General features: G+C 39.5%; 1 long non-coding RNA gene across 1 annotated transcript; it reads right to left on the bottom strand.

Annotated features, from left to right (window-relative positions):
- Window positions 1-5598: 5598 nt before the first annotated feature.
- Window positions 5599-9223, bottom strand: LOC134296748 (uncharacterized). Its single transcript, XR_010003591.1, has 2 exons — window positions 8936-9223; window positions 5599-5700 (listed from the first exon to the last, which is right to left on the bottom strand). It is a non-coding gene; the product is annotated as an uncharacterized LOC134296748 (long non-coding RNA).
- Window positions 9224-21159: the final 11936 nt, after the last annotated feature.

Genomic DNA, 21159 nt, shown 5'->3' with positions numbered 1-21159 from the left:
TAAAATGTTTTTTAAATTGTTGATTTTAGCCGGTTCTTGTAAGCCGCTCCGAGCCCTAGGGGAGTGGCGGCATATAAGTTTGAAAAATAAATAAATAAATAAATAAAATTTCCAGATACAAACACAGCATTCAAGGGCAGAAGCGGTCAGCGAAGTTCCAATCCGGTCCGAAGGTCATAAGGGAGGTACAGACGTTTGTAGTTCACCAGGTCCAACGATAATCACAGGAAGGAGAGTCCGAGGCCGTAGTCAGTCAGTCCGTAAGTCCAGAATAAACAGATGGCGTCCGTCAAGAAGACGACAGAGGTCCAAGCTAATAAGATTAAGCACAGGTTGCACAACAAAAGCCCACACAGTTCCTCCCGCCGTCTATGCCCAGTGTCCTTGGTAACTTACGTAGTCAGCAAACGAATCACACCCGTCTTCAGGAATTTCCCACACAGAGCCCAAGCGTTCGTCCAGATTACCTTGCCCAACGCAATTAGCCATTGCTTCCAAACCCCATTTTATGCCAGTTTACAACTCCTCATCACTATCAGCTGATACCCTAATTCCAGGCGTTTCCTCATCACTTTCCTCATCAGAACTGAAACACCTTTGACTACGCCCCACAGCATCCCCAGCTGTGGATCCCGTCCCATCCCTCCAGCTTGTCCACGGGTCTAATCCTGAAGGTCCCCAATCGCCTTCCATACTATCATTGCCAGTGGCACCCAAATCCTCCCTCACACGAGTCCATTCCATGTCATCCTCCTCTGAGCTAACCATCTCTTCCTCCATTCTCTCAGTAAAACCCTCAAAGGAATCCTCGTCAGATGGTTCTGCAAAGATATCCCGCAGCCGCTTCCTTTCTCGCTCCTCGAGAGTATCTGACTCCCGAGGAGTCTTACGACCACGTCTCCCAGTATCGGAGCCATAAGGCTCAACCATAACAATGATGGTGGAGAAACTGAAACTTAATCTAAAACTACAAAAACATTGACTACTAAAAGGCAGACTGTGTTGGATAATCCAGAACATTGGATAAGCGAATGTTGGATAAGTAAGATTCTACTGTAATATGAAATAATTACTGTGGTAGAATAATACAAAATAATATAATCTCTAAAACCAGGACAGTAAATAAAGAGCAACACTCGAAAAGCAGGGAAATTGGGAATTCCACAAAGGAAAGAATCATGGCCAGCTAACACCTCCCAAGAAAGGATTATACCAGAAAGGAAGCTGAGAAGGGAGTGAAGCAGTGTGTATTACCACACTGTTTATGTTGGATAAGTGAGACTCTACTGTATATTTATAATCTTATATTATCTGCTTAGAACTGGATTATATGAGGCCCCTTCTACACAGCTGTATAAAATGCACACTGAAGTGGATTATATGGCAGTGTGGAGTCAAGATAATCCAGTTCAAAGCAGATAATTTAAGATTATAAATGGGTTATATAGCTGTGTGGAAGGGCCTTGAGTCTACAGTGCCATATAATCCAGTTAAAATCAGATAATCTGTTTTTATAGGCAGTGTGGAAGAGGCCTAAGTGAGGCCTAACTCTGCCTGTCCCCTGGGCTGAGTGGGTTGCTAGGAGACCAAGTGGGTGGAGCTTAGCCTAACTGGCAGCAATTGGATAAAAACAATTATTCCTCTCCCTCTAATTAGGACTTTCTTTTTCTTTTCTTTTTGTTGTATCAACCTAGAGGCATGGATGAGGGGTTGTGCTGTCAATTTTCGAGGTTGTGGGGTGTTTAGTTTTGTTGCTTTGTCCGCTGCCGTGATTCCATCACTGTTTTATATATATCATCATCATATATATATCATATATCTTTATATATATATAAAGATAAGATAGATAGATATAGATAGATATTCACATGCACACAGGTTCTACAGAGAGTCATTGTAATTTCTACAATTTTCTTGTTTTGGGAATCTTGGGGAGGTTCCAGCAACTATGCAAGTTACAATCACATGCTGTGTTATACTAATATCGTTGTATCTGATCACAATAACCTTTCAATTTCATTTTATTTTCTGTGTCTTCTTCGTTTGTCCAGCTGTCTTGTATGTAACCTTTTTTCCTAGGTGCATCCTGGTTGTAAGTAAAATACTAGTGTTATGATTTATTGTCAGCTTTCACAGGTTGGACTATATATCAAGTGAATTCACTAAGAGTATCCAATAAAAAGTTTTAAGACCCTCAGCCTCAGAAACGACAGCAAGAAGGAAAACACGCTGCCCTTTCCTTCCAACCGTTTCCTTAATTAATTTCTGGTCCCACCCCAGAATTTTCCACGTTTTAGTTCTTTGGCCTTCTTCCCCCATTGTCATGGCAACTTGACATATCAGGTCTGTTAAAACTCGACTGTTAAGGGTTTCCTTTGAGCCTGGTACCTTCCTTCATTTAATTAGGTTATGACTCTATAGAGGAGGCTATAAAGCATGCCACTGTGTGTTTTCTCCCCAAATTACATCCGTGGGCGTCAGAGAATAAAATGCGGCTCTTTGCACCCTTTCTCTTCCCTTGTCAGGGGCCAAAGATAAGGGAATAAAAATTTTGGATTCACCATTGACTGAAAACCAAATCCAAAGCCACTTTTCTAAACTAATCTTGTTCCACTCATGATCACAAACCAAAGAAAAACTCCAGCAGCTGTGTTCTCCAGTCCTCTGAGTATAATGTATAATTTAGTGCCAATCATTTAGCGTTAAGTAATGTATCATTTCAGAATCAAAGACTGGAATATTATCCAACCATAGTTTGGGATTACTGCAGCATACCATGGTATCCATTATTTTTTTAAAAAAACTTTACAAGCCCTAATCCTGATTAAAGACAAAAGGAGAAACAATAGAAGTGATTACAAGTTCTGTAAGTGATGTGATTTCAGCATAGGCCTGTGACACTGGATTCCAAAGTTCGAATCCCTGCTTTGCCATGAATCCCACTATGGGCACGTCTACACTGACCACTTAAGTCAGTTTCAAGATGGCATTGAATAAGTGGTTTTGCTGTCAGATATTACATAGGAAATCCTGGAACCAGATTGAGGCCTGGGTGGTGATTACACAAGCCACAGGGCATTTATTTTGCACACTTTTGTAGGTGTTTGTTGTTCTGCCCCTGCAGTTTGAACAACCTATGGTTCACCATGGGTTGGAAACAGCTTGAACAACCTATGGCAAACAGTATAACATATTGTCGAAGGCTTTCATAGTCAGAATTACTTGGTTGTTGTGAGTTTTGTTGGGAGGTGTTAGCTGGCCCTGATGAACCAACCTGAACACAGCATATTATTTGAGCACACAGAAATGCTGGACCACTCTAACAACTATCATGTCAGACCACACAGAGAAGTCATTGAAATCCACTAGCATGTGGACAATTTCAACAGAAAGGAGGAAACCATGAAAATGAACAAAATCTGGTAACCAATATTTAAGAACTCTAAAATCAGGACAGTAAATAAACAGCAAGACTCAAAAAACAGGAGAATTCCAGACAAGAATAAATCATGGCCAGCTAACACCTCCTAACAAAGGATTCCCCCAAGCAGCTACCAGCCAGGCCTTAAAACTGCGGGCCATTAAAATGCTAATCAAGGTGGCAAATTGCAACATTCACACGTGCCTCAAGCAGACAAGAGTTCTTTCCTGCACCCTGGATATTGCACAGATATATAAACCTCACTTACTTAGTTTCCAACAGACCCCTCAACTTCTGAGGATGCCTGCCATATAGATGTGGGCGAAACGTCGGGAGAACATGGCCATATAGCCGGAAAACTCTCAACAACCAATAATAATAATAATAATAATAATAATAATAATAATAATAATAATGGGTGCCGTGCCAAAAGATCTCGGCATTTGGAAACAATAGACATTGACAAAATTACGATCTGCCAACTGCAAAAGGCCACCCTACTGGGATCTGCACGCATCATCCGAAAACACATCACACAGTCCTAAACACTTGGGAAGTCTTCGACTTGTGATTTTGTGATACGAAATCCAGCATATCTATTTTGTTTGCTGTGTCATACAATGTTGTTGTGTCAATAATAATAATAATGATGATGATAATAATAATAATACCTTTATTTATATTCCGCCACCATCTGCCAAAAGGGGCTCAGGGCAGCTTACAGAGCAGCACATAACAACAAATTAAAAGCTGTCTATGTATTTATCAATCTATCTAAAGTCAAAGTATGTATGTATGTCTGTATCACAAATGCTGTTGCTAAATTAAGTGGCCCTCTGTGAGGTCACTGGGAGAGAAAGGTGACATATGTGTGAGGGGAAAGGAGAAAGGGAGGAAAGAGTCCAAATAAAACTATTTTGCCATGGAGACATTGTGAAGTAGGCTGGAGAAGGGAGAGAGTAGGTGGGCAGCAGTCCCAACGACACCCAGGCAATGCTGGGTATATACTGTATACTAATATTTAATAAGATTCCAAAATTGTTAACAGCAGTTCCATAGGGAATCTTCAGATGTGCTCTCTTTATGTCTATTTTGACCCTCGGTCCTTGTGTTAGGGGTGGAGATACAGGCATCCTTTTTGGACCCCAGCCAGCACCCACCCTGGGCTGCGTTAGCCCCTAAAGACCTAACAATGAAACAAAAGTGAAAGTGGGTTGCTGTGAGTCTTTCGGGCTGTATGGCCATGTTCCAGAAGCTTTCTCTCCTGAAATTTCACCCACATTTGTGGCAGGCATCCTCAGAGGTTGTGAGGACAAAATAGACTTAAAGAGAACCTCTGAGGATTCCTGCCACAGATGTGGGTGAAACGTCAGGAGAGAAAGCTTCTGGAACATGGCCATTCAGCTCGAAAGATGCACAGCAACCCAGTGATTCCGGCCATGAAAACCTTCGACAATACAAAAGTGAAAGTCACCAAAAAACAAACCTAAAGGCTCTTTTAGATTTGTTTATTTTAGTAGTGGTGTTGAGCAAGGTTAGCAGGGAGACACCTTCTTTTTATTATCATATGCAAATACGCAATCTGTGCTCTCTTTTTTGGATTGTTAGTCACTAAGTAACAACATACAAATATGGTTAAAGCTCAAGTGACATTTATGTTTATATATATAAAAAATTTCATATGATGTAGCATTTCTTAGCACCGCATGAAAAACCATATGGGCAGAAAAATCCCCTTTTTGGAAACACAACTGATCTGCAGTGCTCAACTCATCATCCCCAAATAGTCCGATATTACATTTTTACTGTGTGAAACGAACCCCTTCACTGACATATCAGTCTAAGAGGAAGCCTTCCTGTTATGTGCTTGTGAACTGACACGCCACATTGCCTCTTACAACAACAGTCGCATTATGCTTCCTTGCACAAAACCAGCTGTCAGTTTAGATTTCCTTAATCCTGTCAGGTTCCAACTTGGCCAACCAACAATCATTATCTATGGGGAAACCATCTGTGAAACAAAGCAAAGTCCCTCATGAAATGACATGTCATTTAAAAGAAAGGGAAAAAACCCACCTCGGCCAGGGCATGATAATCGAGGGATGTTGTTTAGCTTCAGATCTGTACATTACAAATTCCTGGATGCGGATATCTCATTTTGATCACTTGGTTCATGCTTGACAGTGCAAGGACTTTTAGACCTTGCGTGTGCATTTATTATTTAGTAGTATGTATTATTTAACTGCATATCCCACTTTACGATGCATTGGTGCCCAAACCTGCCAACAACAAAAAGGATGAAACAGAACATAAAAAAATCCTGTAAAATACAAAACCATATATTACACAAGGAAGAAAATAACAGAGCAATGAATTAGCCATTTAAAAAGTGCCAGAGTAGAAAGGTCAGTATGTATCATGTATATAAAAAACTTGCTCTTCCCAGTAGACAAGGGCAAAAGCAAACTGCTACAGCCTCTCCTGGCTTGTCTTTTCTTTCTCATTAATGTTTGCCATTTTGACCATTTTTGGATGCTGTTTTCCCACCTCTCTCTTTGTTTTCATCTGTGCAATGTTGATGGATATGGTGTAGACTCATATAATCCAGTTCAAAGTAGATAATTTGGATTCAGAAACTGTTTTATATGGCAGCGTAAATCCAGTTTAATTCACACCACTTTGATACATTAACGTCTATGGTTCCATTCTGCTGGAATCCTGGAATTTGTAGTTTAGGGCAGAGTGTTTGGAATTCCCAGCTAAAAATCTCGAGTCCTTCATGATATTACAAATGCCAGTCTTCCATAGGATGTAGCTATGGCAGTTAAAGTGGTATCAAATTGCTTTTATGGCTTGTATAAAAAAAGATCATTAGTGTAACTGCATCTTTTAACATTTACTTTTGTGATTGAAGTGCCATGAAAGTTTATCAGCTTTTGAGATCTGAAATGAAAGGCATGGTGGATAAATACAGTATGACGTACAAAATGTACAATCTACAAACTGGATTGCATTAAGGTTGATTGCCATGGATCGTATTATGCCTCACTCCTTACTTTGTGTTTGTCCCAAACATACATCTTTGGAAATTACGGAATAGGTTCCTCTGAGCTTACAAGTTTGAGCCAGAAGCCAGCTGCTTGTAGGAGTTCAAAAATTTGCAATCAGAGAAGTTAAATAATATTTCAAGCAAGGATTTCCTGTGCAGGTTTCCGATCTCCTCCCTCAGTGGGGACCAGATGACAAACATGCTGTATGCAGTTCTTTGAAAGTCGTTACACTCAGGCAGAATAGCAGCATTCTCAGTTCTATTTACAGTCAATTATGATTGTTTTGCAACCCTAAAGCATTTGGGGGAAGTGGTTTGAGTAAGTCACACACTGGAGAGAACCTCTGGGACATTGTTGCCTCACAAATACAAAGTCAGACAGTTCTATTGTGAAATCTGAAAAATTAAAATGCATGCCAGAGTTTTCTCTTTGTTTTAGCAACAACCTTAAAACATATTGACAAGAGAATTTGCCTCCATTTGAACACAGCCAGACTTATTTTTGAAGAAATTCTGAAGTGCACAGGACTGCGCCATACATTTATTGAGTTGACACACATTTAATTCTCCAAACATTTTGAATAAATTGTGTTGTATGATTAGAATTGAGCCTTTTCAAGATAGTACAGAGCAAGTGAGGCTGGGGTTAAACCACTGAGTTGCTGAACTTGCTAACAGAAAAGTCATCTGGGGAGCCCTAACTTCTGCCAACCTAGCAGTTTGAAAACATGCAAATGTGAGTAGATCAATAGGTACCGCTCCGGCAGGAAGGTAACTGCACTCCATGCAGTCATGCTGGCCACATGACATTGGAGTTGTCTATGGACAACGCTGACTCTTTGGCTTAGAAATGGAGATGAGCACCAACCCCCAGAGTCGGACACAGCTAGACTTAATGTCAGGCGAAAACCTTTACCTTTCTACAGACATAAAACTTAACAGTGAACCAATATGTAGGTAAATCCAATTGATTCAGCAAGTCTAGTTAGAACTAATAATAGGATTTAAGCCTTTATTGCATAAATATTAGAACTAGAAAGAGACAGGCTCTTTGGTTTGCCAAATTATAGTCAATAAACAAGTGAGGCTTCTGATTGAGTCCAACAATGAACATACAATCCAGTAGATGAGACATGTTGGCAAACAAATCTGCTGTTTACCATCAAGGCAGCTTCAGTTTATGGGCGACTTCCAAGACTTCTGGTCATCAAACTCAGGGTTTGTGGCTTCCTTGCATGAATTAATGGGGCTTCTTCTTTAACATGACACAGAAAATTACACACCGAAATAACATTTCATTGTTAACTGGCCATTGCAGAACATCTTTTAATTGGTGAACTATATTTTAGTGAAAGAAACTGGGAAAACCACCTCTGAGTAGTCCTTGCCTAAAGAAACTTGATGAAATTCATGGAGTCACCATACGTCAACAGGCAACATGAAAGCACATACATACACCGTAATTTCATAATCATTGTGTTTTAATTGCCTTTTAAACTGTTTGAAATTAATGTTTTTTTCATATGCTCTATTTTTAAAAAAGTTTTGTATTGCAGGTTCTTCCAGCATATGTTGAATGATCATGCATAAGGAGCGGAGCTGGACATTGAATGAAGAGGAAAAGGAGCTTCAGGAGCAACTCTTATTTTATCATAAGGGTAGTCACTTATATGGCCTCAGGTTGCTTCCAATACAAATATTTCTGAAGTATGCAGTCTAGAGAAGACTACTCGAATTCCCAGTCAACTCTAGGTTTCACCAAACTACAAATCCCAGGACTCCATAGAATGCAGTTGCAGCAGTTTACATGCAATGAGAGTGAAACAACCCTTAACATTTCAGCGGGAGATATTGCACTTGTATCTTCATTCTTATGTCTTAAATATTTTAAAAACTGTTTTAAATTAGGTCTGATCTGAATAGGATAATTTAACCATTTTCACCTTTTCTGCTCCAGCTGCTACGGATGGTTTTTATCTGAATTTTGTATTAATCCAAGGCATGATCTTGAATCTCATATTGACATATTTATGAAGTTCATAAATTAAATAAAGACATAATAAACATTTGTCCTGTATGTTCTATTATTCCATGCACACGAGCACTTAAAAGATGTTTGTGCACATGTACAAATGCTACCCACATTTGACATATTTGTTTCAGAAAATGCTGCATTTGCCATGCAGGGTGTGGAACTATTCTAGAAAAGAAAATTAACAGGAAATCCTGCATTTGTCAAAAATCCTTGCGACTTGTGCAAGAAAACATTCAGGAAGAAATCTCTCTCCTTCCCCATTGCCTCTCAGAAATGTTCTTCTATTTATAAACTCTTTTTTATTGCTGACGGGGAAGAAACATGGCCTCTCCCAGGAAAGAGTCACAATGGAATAATTTTAATTGAATGATAGTAGTACTGACATTCTTTGAATTCTGCTCGGCTTTGCAAAAAAGGATGAAATGCTCACCAGTGATAATTGAAGCACCTAGCTGTGGACATCTACCCCCAGGCCTGCCATAGGCCCTGTAACAGGAAGAAACTCTAGGCATGGCTAGATCGGTGGAGAAACCAGAAGAGACGTGTAGTTCAACCTGCCACATTTACGGTATTTCAACACTGCCCTGGACCCGCAGAGAAAGAGATGCACAATTCTGTTAGCTGGAGGGATGGAAGAGAATTCATAATTATTCTTTTTCAGTTCAAAAAATTAGTTACCCAACAGTCAGAAAACTCTGCTGAGTAGAATAAATAAACCAACCAAAATTTTGCACAATTATTCTTGATATTCAATATTCTGAAGTGTCGAAGAATTGTTTTGCCAATACCCCTCTTCCCCATTTTTTTTGTAAAAAACGTTTTTTGTGCAGAAAACAAGGTTTGTTTTTTTTTTAGCTCAAAACACGTGTTTTCCTCAGCAAAGTAACTTTTCAGCAACACTCCAATGCAGGGCATAGTATACCCTCCCACACGCCAGGTAGGGAATGTGATTGCCCAATAATAATAATAATAATAATAATAATAATAATAATAACTATCAGGACCTCAAGATTGAACTTCAAAGACTCTGGCAGAAACCAGTGCAGGTGGTCCCGGTGGTGATGGGCACACTGGGTGCTGTGCCAAAAGATCTCAGCCGGCATTTGGAAACAATAGACATTGACAAAATTACGATCTGCCAACTGCAAAAGGCCACCCTACTGGGATCTGCACGCATCATCCGAAAATACATCACACAGTCCTAGACACTTGGGAGGTGTTCGACTTGTGGTTTTGTGAAATGAAATCCAGCATCTCCATCTTGTTTGCTGTGTCATACAATGTCGTTGTGTCAATAATAATAATAATAATAATAATAATAATAATAATAATAAGCCATTACTAGAACATGGTCATCATCATTATCATAGAACAACTGTTTCCTGCCCTTAGGTTTACAATCTAAAATAAAAACCGTTATCAATAAAACAGGCCAGGAGAAGGGCATGCCACGGAATGGTGAATTATGTTTTCTAGAAGACAGGAATATTTTTTTAGACAAAATTGAATACAGGGGATGTGGCAGGATGCGGGGCAACAGAGGTTTGGTAAAGTCCCTCAGCCAATTGCTCACTCTTGATTTAAGTCATGAAGTACATGCTTTAAGTGTCCTCCTTATAGCTGCTCCTGCAGAGAAAGGAGAAAATTTAGGATTGAGTAATGTGCTTCAAATTCATTAACATTAACACTAAAGCTTCTAACACACTGGAGCCCTGGGGATGCATGATGCCCCGTCCCAGTTCTTAGACTGCCTATTTTCAAAACACAAATGTGTGTCCTCTCTGTGATGCCTCCAAGGACAGAAATTCACCTAGTAAATGTGCTACAGTCCCCCCCTCACACTGTTTTACAATTATTATTATTATTATTATTATTATTATTATTATTATTATTATTATTATTTTCAAAACCAAAAAGTAGGCTTCTGGTCACTTCTATGTTTGCAATATTGTCCCAAGAAGGGACAGCTGGGACCTGACCTATTGAAGTTGTCCACTCCAATCTAAAGCAAACCATTGATTTCTAACCACTTGGTATGTTATTGTGTGCCTTCAAGTTGTTCTTACAGTGATTCTAAGGTACTCCAGGAAATACTGCTTGACTGCTCACTAGAGGGGAGGATATTAGAGGCAAAGATGAAGCACTTTGGCCACATCATGAGAAGACAGGAAAGCTTGGAGAAGAGAATGATGCTGGGGAAAATGGAGGGAAAAAGGAAGAAGGGACAACCAAGGGCAAGATGGATGGATGGTATCCTTAAAGTGACTGGCTTGACCTTGAAGGAGCTGGGGGTGGCGACGGCCGACAGGGAGCTCTGAGGTCACGAAGAGTCGGAAGCGACTGAACGAATAAACAACAACCTATAATGGGATTTTCTATGACTGAAAGTGTGTGACTTGACCATGGTTTCCATGTTTAGATGAGGAATTAAATTCTGGTCTCCAGAGTCATAGTCCAATACTCAAATCACCACACTATGCTGACTCTCCTATCTGAGTATACCATCCCATTTTTAGTGAAAACTTTTGACATGAAGTCACTCAGCAATCAATCAATCAATCAATCAATCAATCCCATATTGGGGTTGATTGAGATTTGATTTTGAAAATCCATTTTTTTCATATACTGCAATATTTCTCAGGAGCTCAATAAAATTGATCTGACTTTGTTCATTTGCTTTGTTCCTTAGACAGCTGTCCTTGCTCATTCTCTTGTCAAAATAAAATATCCTCTTGATTGTTCCTATTTTTAGGCGATTAAAGAAATATCTCTCATCAACAGAAATGAGGTCACCTGGAGGGCTGAACTTACGTGACATTTGCTGTGCATCTGCTTGTCCTATTTATTTATGAGATGGGAGTGAACATCTAATACAAACCAAAGAAGAGTTCAGAAGAGCTGAAGACATCATACTTTACCTTCCTTTGGTCCTTCATCACCCATAGCCAGGCCCGTAGCGAGGGGGGGGGGGGTTAGGGGTTCACCCCCCCCAATTTTTCAGGTTATAAAAAAAAATCTGGTTTACTCATGAATTTTAACTGGTTAACCAAATCCCCATGCTAAATCTATGAGACGCAAAACATTAAGAGTCCCTCCAGGCACTATCTCAAGCAGATATTGACAGGTTTGTAGCGGGGGTGGGGGTGCTAGGGGTTCAACCCCCCCCCCGACATTTTTTTCTGGCTACGGCCCTGCCCATAGCACCATCTCACTGTGAATTGTGTCCTCCAATAATGTGAATTAAAGAGGAACTGAGAAGAGCCCAATCTGTGGTATAAAGGCTGAATCAGATTTTGTAGCCTAGTCAAGGCCAGCCTTCTTTCTGCCTGAGGCAAAGCAGTAACTGGCACCTCCCATTCAAGTCAAGGGACTTGAACATCCAATAGTGCTATGGCTTTTGAAGAGATGCAAATAGAGCGTGAAAGGAAGAAATGTGTCAAGAAGAAGGCAAGTGAAGCAAATCCTTGTCGTGACCATCTAGAAATCTATGTCCTCAATGTGAAAGACCATGTGGATCCAGAAAAGACCTTCACAGTCATTTATGGATCTACCGCTAATACTTTACCTCTGGAAGACAATCATACCTGGTCACAAGTGATTGCCCATGATTGTGATATGGACATGAACACCTAAAATTAGCTGTCAATTTGGCATATGAGATAGAAAGCGTTTCTCTCTCCCCCCCCCCACCTTGGCAGTAAAAAAAGAATAACAAATTAGATAAAAGATTCCTGCCCTTTCAAGGTTTGTTTCATGGAGTTGCTTCACTCTGTCCAATTGTAGGACCAGTCAACCATTGGCAGTGGTTGTACAAGAGTCAGGGCCCTGTACCAAACCAGACATCATTTGTAGCATACAGTTACAAATTGGTGTGTCTTGGAAGTTAATTCAGTTCTTCTAACTGGACCTTGAAAGGAAAAGAATCCACTCATTTCTAATTCCTCAAACAGGATTGTCTTGCAACTTCTGTTTTCTCAAATCCTAGAAGCAAACAATACAACAATAAGAAAATGAATAAGTTTTCTGCCTTTTCAAAATTTGCTTGAGGGAATTGCTTCACTTTCCCAAGCAAGTTCCAAAGTTTGGCTTTCTTTTAATAGTCGTCCCACCCTCACCCCCACAATTGAAATGACCCAAATTAAACTTTTAGCTTGACAAGTGATATATGTTTTGTTTACATATTCAGTAGAATGTTTAAACTTGTGTCTTTATATTATAATTTACTTCATAATCTAGGCATGCAGTAAAGTTAATACATAAGGAAAAATAAGATAAACCTCAGTATTTGTGTCAAAAACATTGCATAGATAGATAAGTTTAAAACTGATTTTTAAAAAAGGGATAACAAGCTGCTAAATAGGCTTAGACCAAAAACGGGCAACAGAGATTGCATTGTCTGTAGCTTTAAAGAGTTCTTCCTCTGTGCATGAGTCTGGGCATTGTGGATAAGCATACAGATACTGAGTTGTTTGTTCTGCTTCACAATCACACAAGGTGGAGGAGTTTTCTAGGTAGGGCCATTTTGCCAGATTGTCTTTTGATCTGCCAATTCTGCTTCTGAGTCTGTTCAGGGACTTCCAAGCTGCCCATTCTTTGTTTGCCCCTGAAGGAAGATCCTCACGGGAGGCCATCCAGTTGGAATTGCCTAATTTTGCTGCCCACAGGGATATTCTTGCTGTTGCTAAGTGAACATTTAGAGGAGTGGTGGTTCTCATGAAACTTTTCCTTGATTTAAGTCTACTGGGAGGAGGCTGATAGCCATACAGTGGGTGGCGTTCACAGCATTCAACCTTATTTCTCTTGCAATTGGCACATTGGGGGGGGGGAAGGGATGCCAGCTAGCTTATAGTTATTTCTAAGTATCAGTTCCATTCTAATGGGGGGAAAACCCCCACTAGATGAGATATTCAGTCCCATTTTCTGGGACAAATTTTACAAATAAGATTAGGTCTGAAGGCATAAGAAGAAAGAAACTTTCTAATGTTTATTGAGCTGTGGATAACATAGGGTCCTTGAGCAAATCCTAAAGTCCCCTTGTCTTGTTGCGAACCAGCAAAGATCCACAGATACAGCAAGTTCAGATTAGCTGAGTGGTAAGAGGAAGCAAACAAGGACAGAAAGTGAGGAACTATTTTATGAGTAGAGTTCTTGCAACTGAGTAAATTATTCAGATAGGACAGCTTTGTATGGCTTCATTTGTCCCTGTTAGCCTGGCAGTTGACACTGAGATAGGGGTGACCCAACATCTCCATTAAGCTCCAACTGAGAGGGAGCTCTGTGGTTGCCGCTTACTGGTGAAGATGAGAGGCAGGTACAGAGTGATTCAGACTTTGAGGAGCTGACTGCTCTGGGTTCATGGGGGACATAAAAGGTTCGTGTACTCTATTTTAGAGCTCACCCTTATTTGTTTCCCTGCACCACAACTGAGCTGAGACCAGGTACACCTCCACAGTTAAAACTGCTACCCTGAGAGGAGTCCCTCTCAGTGCCTGACCTCCACTGAATGGTAAGAGGACATGTATCTGTGGAGCTACACCAAATGTAGGATCTTGGTCATTGTTATTTTATATTAAATGAACTTAGTGGACTGAATGAAGAACAGTGAATAATAGAGAGATGCAACATGAGCACATTTCAGCACTCTGGAAGCTTGATGGACTGTGATTCTTATTAGAGAATTAATGCATCATAAAAGGGCATCTTGACCCAACCCACCAGACATAACTTTAATATCAGCAAATTGCCTGTCTGTAACAGGGAACACCTGGCTGTAGCCATTAGCCAAACAATCTTCCTTTTGATGAGGTCCTCAAAGGCGACTTTGTAAGAACTTGGGTTCTTTTTATTATCGTTATTACATGAAAAGGTCATTTTGAGTTTCTTAATAAAATAAATGACAATTATAAATGCTTTTCTTTAAACAGGCTCTCCAGCATACACGGAGGACCTTGTTGGCACTGGGCTAGTTGCCCTTCCCAGTTCATCACTGTTCATACAATTCTAATTTCCAAATATATCTTCATTTATCTTGCTTTAAAGCTTTGCCAGGTGTTTCTATTAAAAGGGCACCTGCCATCTTGGGACTGCTCCCTAGAGATACCCCAGGACAGGGCAATCATTTTCATTAATCATGACTGCCTTTTATATATATATATAAAGTAAATCACAGTGCTTTCCAACTGAATCAAAGACACTTTTATTCCATACTATCTCTATAGGTCATTTGCTTGCTCATGTACAACATAAAGATTTGGGAGATGTGTACATATGCAGGATACGAATGCAATTAACATGTTCTCAGGCTAGAATCTAATTATGGAAAATTTTGGGTATAGCTGGGCTTCTAAGCTTAAATGTTGGTGAGGTTCAAAACATTAAGAAATAAAGAATCTGATGCCTGATAAATGATATGATAAATTGGCTGAGGTGTCTTTTTATCTTCCATATCAACATACCCTCCAACTTCCTAAGTTTGGCAGGCATGCCTCCAGTTAATCTTCTCTTATCCCATTTTCTGAGCTGCTCATAGAATGTCCCAGTTTCTGTATCCTTACTCGGAATACTCTGAGCTCAACTCTTATTTATCAGAGGAATACAGAGGAACAATGCGAATCTCCACATCTTCTGTAGGGAGTTGTGCTACAAATCTTTCAGTGTACTTCGGGAGAGTTTGGTTGTCAATTCTTGGAGCATAGTTTTGAATTGCACTTGGCTCCAGGCTAGTTTTGACCATAGTTCACTGCATTCATATTTATATTTTGAAATGTATCAATATTTAAGGGTTTCTATAGAATACAAAATGTTAGACACGAGCTACTTGTGAGCCCCATTTTAAAGTGGAAAGCTAAAGGGCTGTTGCAAACTGGAGGTGGAATGTGGCTGACAGCCTACATCCAGGTTGTGTAATGCAAATTTTTGTATGCTAAGTTATGCATTGATCTGCTTGTTTTGGTTGGTATAACTGAACCAAGACACCTATAATTGAAAAAACAAATTTGCATGAGCTCCCACACATAACAAACCTTTTCAGGTACAATTTGGTCATATAATTCTATAAACTGGAAGTGGATATGGATGTTCAATGTCTGACAAAAAGTGTTCAGCCACTTTTGGAGATGAATTTATACATATTTACCCTGTTTCCCCTAAAATAAGACATCCCCAGAAAATAAGACCTAGTAGAGGTTTTGCTGAATTGCTAAATATAAGGCCTCCCCCAAAAGTAAGACCTAGCAAAGTTTTTGTTTGGAAGCATGCCCACCGAACAGAACACCAGAGCATGCAGGATCTGTAAATATACGTACCATAAAATGTTGTACATGGAAATATTGGTAGTAACAAGAAATTCTTGATAGGATTCTGGTTATGCTGGTTTATGATGACAACTACTGTACAGTATATAATAAATGTTCATTTTTTTCATTCAACAATAAATGTGAATTCTTCTTCATGGAAAAATAAGACATCCCCTGAAAATAAGACCTAGAGCATCTTTGGGAGCAAAAAATAATATAAGACACTGTCTTATTTTCGGGGAAACACGGTAAGACACCGACAACATTCTTACCACTGAACACATAAAACATTTATCAGTTCCATGAGGCAAAATGCAGCTAACAACGCAGATGACATGCAAGCCACCTTACTCTTTAGGAAATTCTTTTGTACAGCTATAGAAGATTTTGATTAAGTGTTCAACAAATATGAAATGATGGTACAAGAGTGCTATTGTTTTGTTAAAAAAATAATTGGGGGTAGATCCTATGTAACACTGAACAGTTACTAACATTATATAGAAAAGAATATTTGGATGAATGTGGAACAGAACTTTTCATTCTTCTGCAACCTTTGTGCAAAAGCCTGTCCCTTTACTCAGAAGTAAAAAATTAACATAAACGTAGAAATAATGTTAGTTTTTCTTTTTTTTTCAGAGGCTTTGAAAAAGTTCAAAACTTTGCAAATGTTGGTTTTCACAAGTAGTAGAAAGTGACTTTAAAAGCAGAGGGGCTCTTCCAACATTTCAGGAGGAATGCCTTTCAAGAAAATGTCCAATGTTCACGGAAATTGGATGAAATATTGGCAGTTGCCAACCAAACACTAAGCTTGCCATGTCATTGCTGGGCATGGCCATGGAAATGGCTGTGGAATCTTTTAACACTGTAAAGATGTTTGGTCATTCAAAGGAAATCTAGAAAACTAGGACATTTGGGTTTTAAAAGAAGATTGTGTGAATTTAAGGCTGCTCAAGGGCAGCTTTAATTTATGTGCCAATAAGTTGCACAAATATTTTCTCTACTATTCAATTAAAAGCAAGTAGTTGCCTAGGAAACTGCCATATTGCATGTAACCTATCCTTGTTCTTGTTTCCAGCACAGTACTTATCCTACGAAAGAAGCATTCCTATTTCTCGTATAAATGTCTAATTTTAACAAGCTATTAAGAGAGAAGGGTAAGCAATGGAGAAAGAGAATGGGAAATATGAGTCTTTAATCACTGAACAAGAAGTCTTGCTCAGGAAGAAAAAAATCAAAACAATTTGTATTGACTTTATTCACATAATTTTCTTTTCATTTGTGATTGTTTTTGCTAGAAAGTAAATAGATTAATACTGAGTGATGAGAGTTGAACTCCAGCACAATTGGAGAGAAATCCACTTGCCCACTCATTAATGACATGGATAATAATAGTAATCTGAAACATCAGGATGCGGGAGTGGGTTGTTATAAATTACAGGAATAACATATGAATACTTTCTGGCATCCATTGTCTGGAATTCTATTGATGACATGTAGGTGTACACTACTATTATAGCTGTATATGCTTTTTCAAGGTCACCTACCTGTAGAATGATCTTGCTGTGCACAGTTGACCTGTTCAATGCAAGATTGTGTCCCATGGCCAACTAACAAATAGGGGAAAGTGAAGGACACTCAGTCTGCATTCAGTTCTGTTTTCTCATCTAAGACCACAGAAAAGATATCCTGTGATTGATGATGCCTTGGTGTTTCCTCTCAACTCTCCCTGACCAGTCAAACAAGTTACTGTGTACAGCATGTGGGAAAGAGGAGATACTCTGACAAGTCCATGTAGGACCGCAGCCTTTAGGTTAAACTGCACCCCCCCCCCCCACACACACACACACAAAAGAGGAAAAGATTGCAATTAAGAACAAGTTTGACAATGGAATATGCTGGCTTAGGGTGTAGTGAAAACGTACTAAATCTGCACATTTCTCCATAAATTGAGCTGAAAGAAGCTAGGTATTTTTGGATGTAGAACAGTAACCTGTAAATCTGGTAGATTTGTCGACATCAAGAGAGAAGAATGGAATTGCATTATACCACTCCCATTTGGTTTCTACACAGCCACTGGACTCCAAGAGTAGCTACTTCGGTAAGGAAACACAGTTAAGTAGCACCTCCTGGCCTGAGACCACTCTGCCTTAAAAGCCAGCCACCAAGTTGGGCATATAAGGTCTGTTCAACTGGTGAGTAGAGAGCAAGGCACTCTGAAGAGAGTGAAGCTGCAATGTGGACATGCAACAAAGGTCCTGCCCATGATGGCTGCAGCCTTGATTGCTGTGGGAGTACATGGGGGAAATGTCATCTCCCCCTTGTGTTTTAATGGCCAGCTGAAAAGCCTTCCTTCACCAGCTTCAGTGGCTGGCTTGGGTGGATGGTGGATGGGGGTGACATTTATGTATGTTAATCGCAAGGACTTTATCACACAAACCCCCTATTCCACTAGAGTTGCACCATCATTGATAGCGGATACATATCACATTGAGCACTCTCTTTATTAGTGCAGCTGCACCTATTACTTCTACACATCCTTATAACCCTGTGTTCCTGGACTATTCCTGTTTCTTAATTTTAATTTTAATTTTTTTTTAGCATAATAGTCCAATTCAAGTATTCAAAAATAAAAAAGGGCAAATATAAATATAAAATAATAGGAAAACAGCCAGCTCTGAAACAGCAATGAGTGTGAGAGAGGAGGAGAATCTTGTCCCCTGACATCACATTTCTGCTGACATGCCAGAATGGAAGTGGGAGGGGTCCATTGTGATTGTAGCAGAATGGGAAGATGTTGGTAGGTTTTACCTATTAATAGCTAGGGATAAGAGGCATCGTGGGGATGGGGGTGTGGGGAGACTGGCAGCAGGATGCACACAGCATTTTGCGATAGGACCAAGGGTGATATTCCAGCTGCGATATTAGTTTCCTTGACTCATGTAATAAAGTTCTAATACCATATTCCAGCCAGTGTTTGTATATTATATAAATGAAGCAGAGAGTGTTTGAGGATTGTGACATCCATAGTGATACCAAGGTGCTTGTTTATAAAGCTATTATTCTCCTAACCCTGTTATACACCTGTGAAACGTGGACCATCTATAGACATCACACTCAACTCCTGGAATGATTCCGTCAGCGTTACCTCTGAAAAATCCTGCAAATCTCTTGGGAAGACAGGTGGACAAATGTCAGCATGCTGGAAGAAGCAAAGACCACCAGCATTGAAGCGATGCTCCTACACCATCAATTCCGCTGGACTGGCCACGTTGTCCGAATGCCCTATCACCATCTCTCAAAACAGCTACTCTACTCCCAACTCAAGGACGGAAAATGGAATGTTGGTGAACAGGAAAAGAGATTTAAAGATGGTCTTATAGCTAACCTTAAAAACTGTGGCCTAGACACTGAGAACTGGTAAGCCCTGGCCCTTGAACACTCTAACTGGAGGTCAGCTGTGACCAGCAGTGCTGTGGAATTTGAAGAGGCATGAATGGAGGGTGAAAGGGATAAATGGGCCAAGAGGAAGGGGGCTGACTAGGGCTGCCTTCCACCTGGAAACAGATGCCCTCACTGTGGAAGAACATGCAGGTCAAGAATAGGGCTCCACAGTTAACCACGTATCCACAGCCAGGACACTACACCTGGAAGACAACCATACTTGGACAATGAGGGATTACCTAAGTATTATAAGAAATTCAAGCACATAGAGGCTGGTTTGTTTAATGCTTGTTTCATATTAAGAAGCAGAATTTGTGTTGATAGTAAAAAGGAAGTATCACACAGAAATAAAGAACATGCAGCTGCTTTAGAGTGTGATGAAGGAGAAATTAAGTGACTGGAAATTTGTCCATGGATAATGTTGTAGTGGTAAGGTGCAAAGTAGGATCACGTTTCAGCCTCCAGACAGCTCTGCTTTTGGCTGTTGGGACCTTTGATCGTTTTTAAAAAAAGACCTTTCAACATTTGCACTTTCCCAGAGTTCATTTGTTGTAAGAAGAAAGCAGTTCCTGCCGCAAATCATTGCCTACTGAAACATGCACTTAATTTTTTGCCCCCCCCAATACTGTTTTGAGCTAAATACGTGACTTAACGTTCTTGTTCTTCAGGCATTAATTATTCAGCTGTACAATACAGAACATCTTTATTTCCGAGACAGCTTTCTGTGCCAATTGTTTTTTGATGCAGTTTTTGCAAGCACAGAAATCCCATACACAACCCACAACTTGATATACGAGTTGTAAATGGAAACTTTTTGAACAGAATCCATCAGCTTTACAATGCTCTCATTTATTACATGATAGTCCAGGGAAAACTGTGCTGTGTTTTTTAGGTCTACAAGAGTAAGAGAGAAAAAAGAAGAGAAAGTTAGTAAGAAGATATGCTAAGATTCAAAGGAAAGCTATATTGTTCTGTATTGCAGGAGACTAAATTTTACCCTCTTTTACCCTGTGGTTACTAGTGCCAGTTTATTGAAATTGGTCCTTGTGGAAACCGAGAGTGGCTTTTAGTACAGGATTTTATGCACTGACATCTGCCAGATCTAATAAAGTGAGAGACAATCCTTTAAGCTGGATTTATACTACATTATATGATTACATCAAGGAGGACATTGCATTATGCATTATCTACTGTATACTTCTACGAAGAGACTGGGTTGGCTCCATTTAGGGCATTGTACTTGCAGACACTAACAAAACCTCATATAATTATGATATAATATAATAATCTATTGAATGTGTTTCTGAATGATCTCCCTCCAGTAATGAGAGCATCAGGTGAAATTACAATAAATGTATGGTGGTTAGAAGTTATTAAAGTATTGTTGACCCAAAATTCATATTTAAACCTTCCTTTAGCCTTGAAACTCACTAAATGAACTTTTTTCAATCATTCTCTCTCAGCCTCCTCTGCCTCACAGGGTTGTTTTAAGAATAAGATGTGAAGGAAAAAATCTTGAGCTTATTGAAGGAAAGATGAGATACAAATGCAATTAAAAATAATACATTTAATGATATCTCCATGTTGTTATCCCAAATAACATCTCTTTAATTAATTGTGTTAGTATCAAACCACAGTAGCCCCTCCCAAATGATTTATAGTTCACTAAGAGACCACAAATAAATATATGATTTTTTTTCTTTTATTAAATAAGACCTTTCTCGAGGGTCCTGAGTTGCGCACGTTTGAAGCTTGATAAGATTGGGAATGAACTCAGTGGCAGCTGTACCCCATGAACTATATTGTACCTAACCCTTTAATAAATTGTATAAATTTGATGATTTTGTGTAATTTGTGTAATGTTTAAACTGTGTACTGTATCTATTTCTCATAAGAAGTATATATAAATTGCTTCTTA

Source organism: Anolis carolinensis, chromosome 2 (assembly GCF_035594765.1).
Source record: "Anolis carolinensis isolate JA03-04 chromosome 2, rAnoCar3.1.pri, whole genome shotgun sequence".
In the NCBI taxonomy this organism is placed as follows: domain Eukaryota; kingdom Metazoa; phylum Chordata; class Lepidosauria; order Squamata; family Dactyloidae; genus Anolis; species Anolis carolinensis.
The sequence above is the reverse complement of the archived record's forward strand: the minus strand, read 5'-3'. Positions and strand labels throughout refer to the sequence as shown.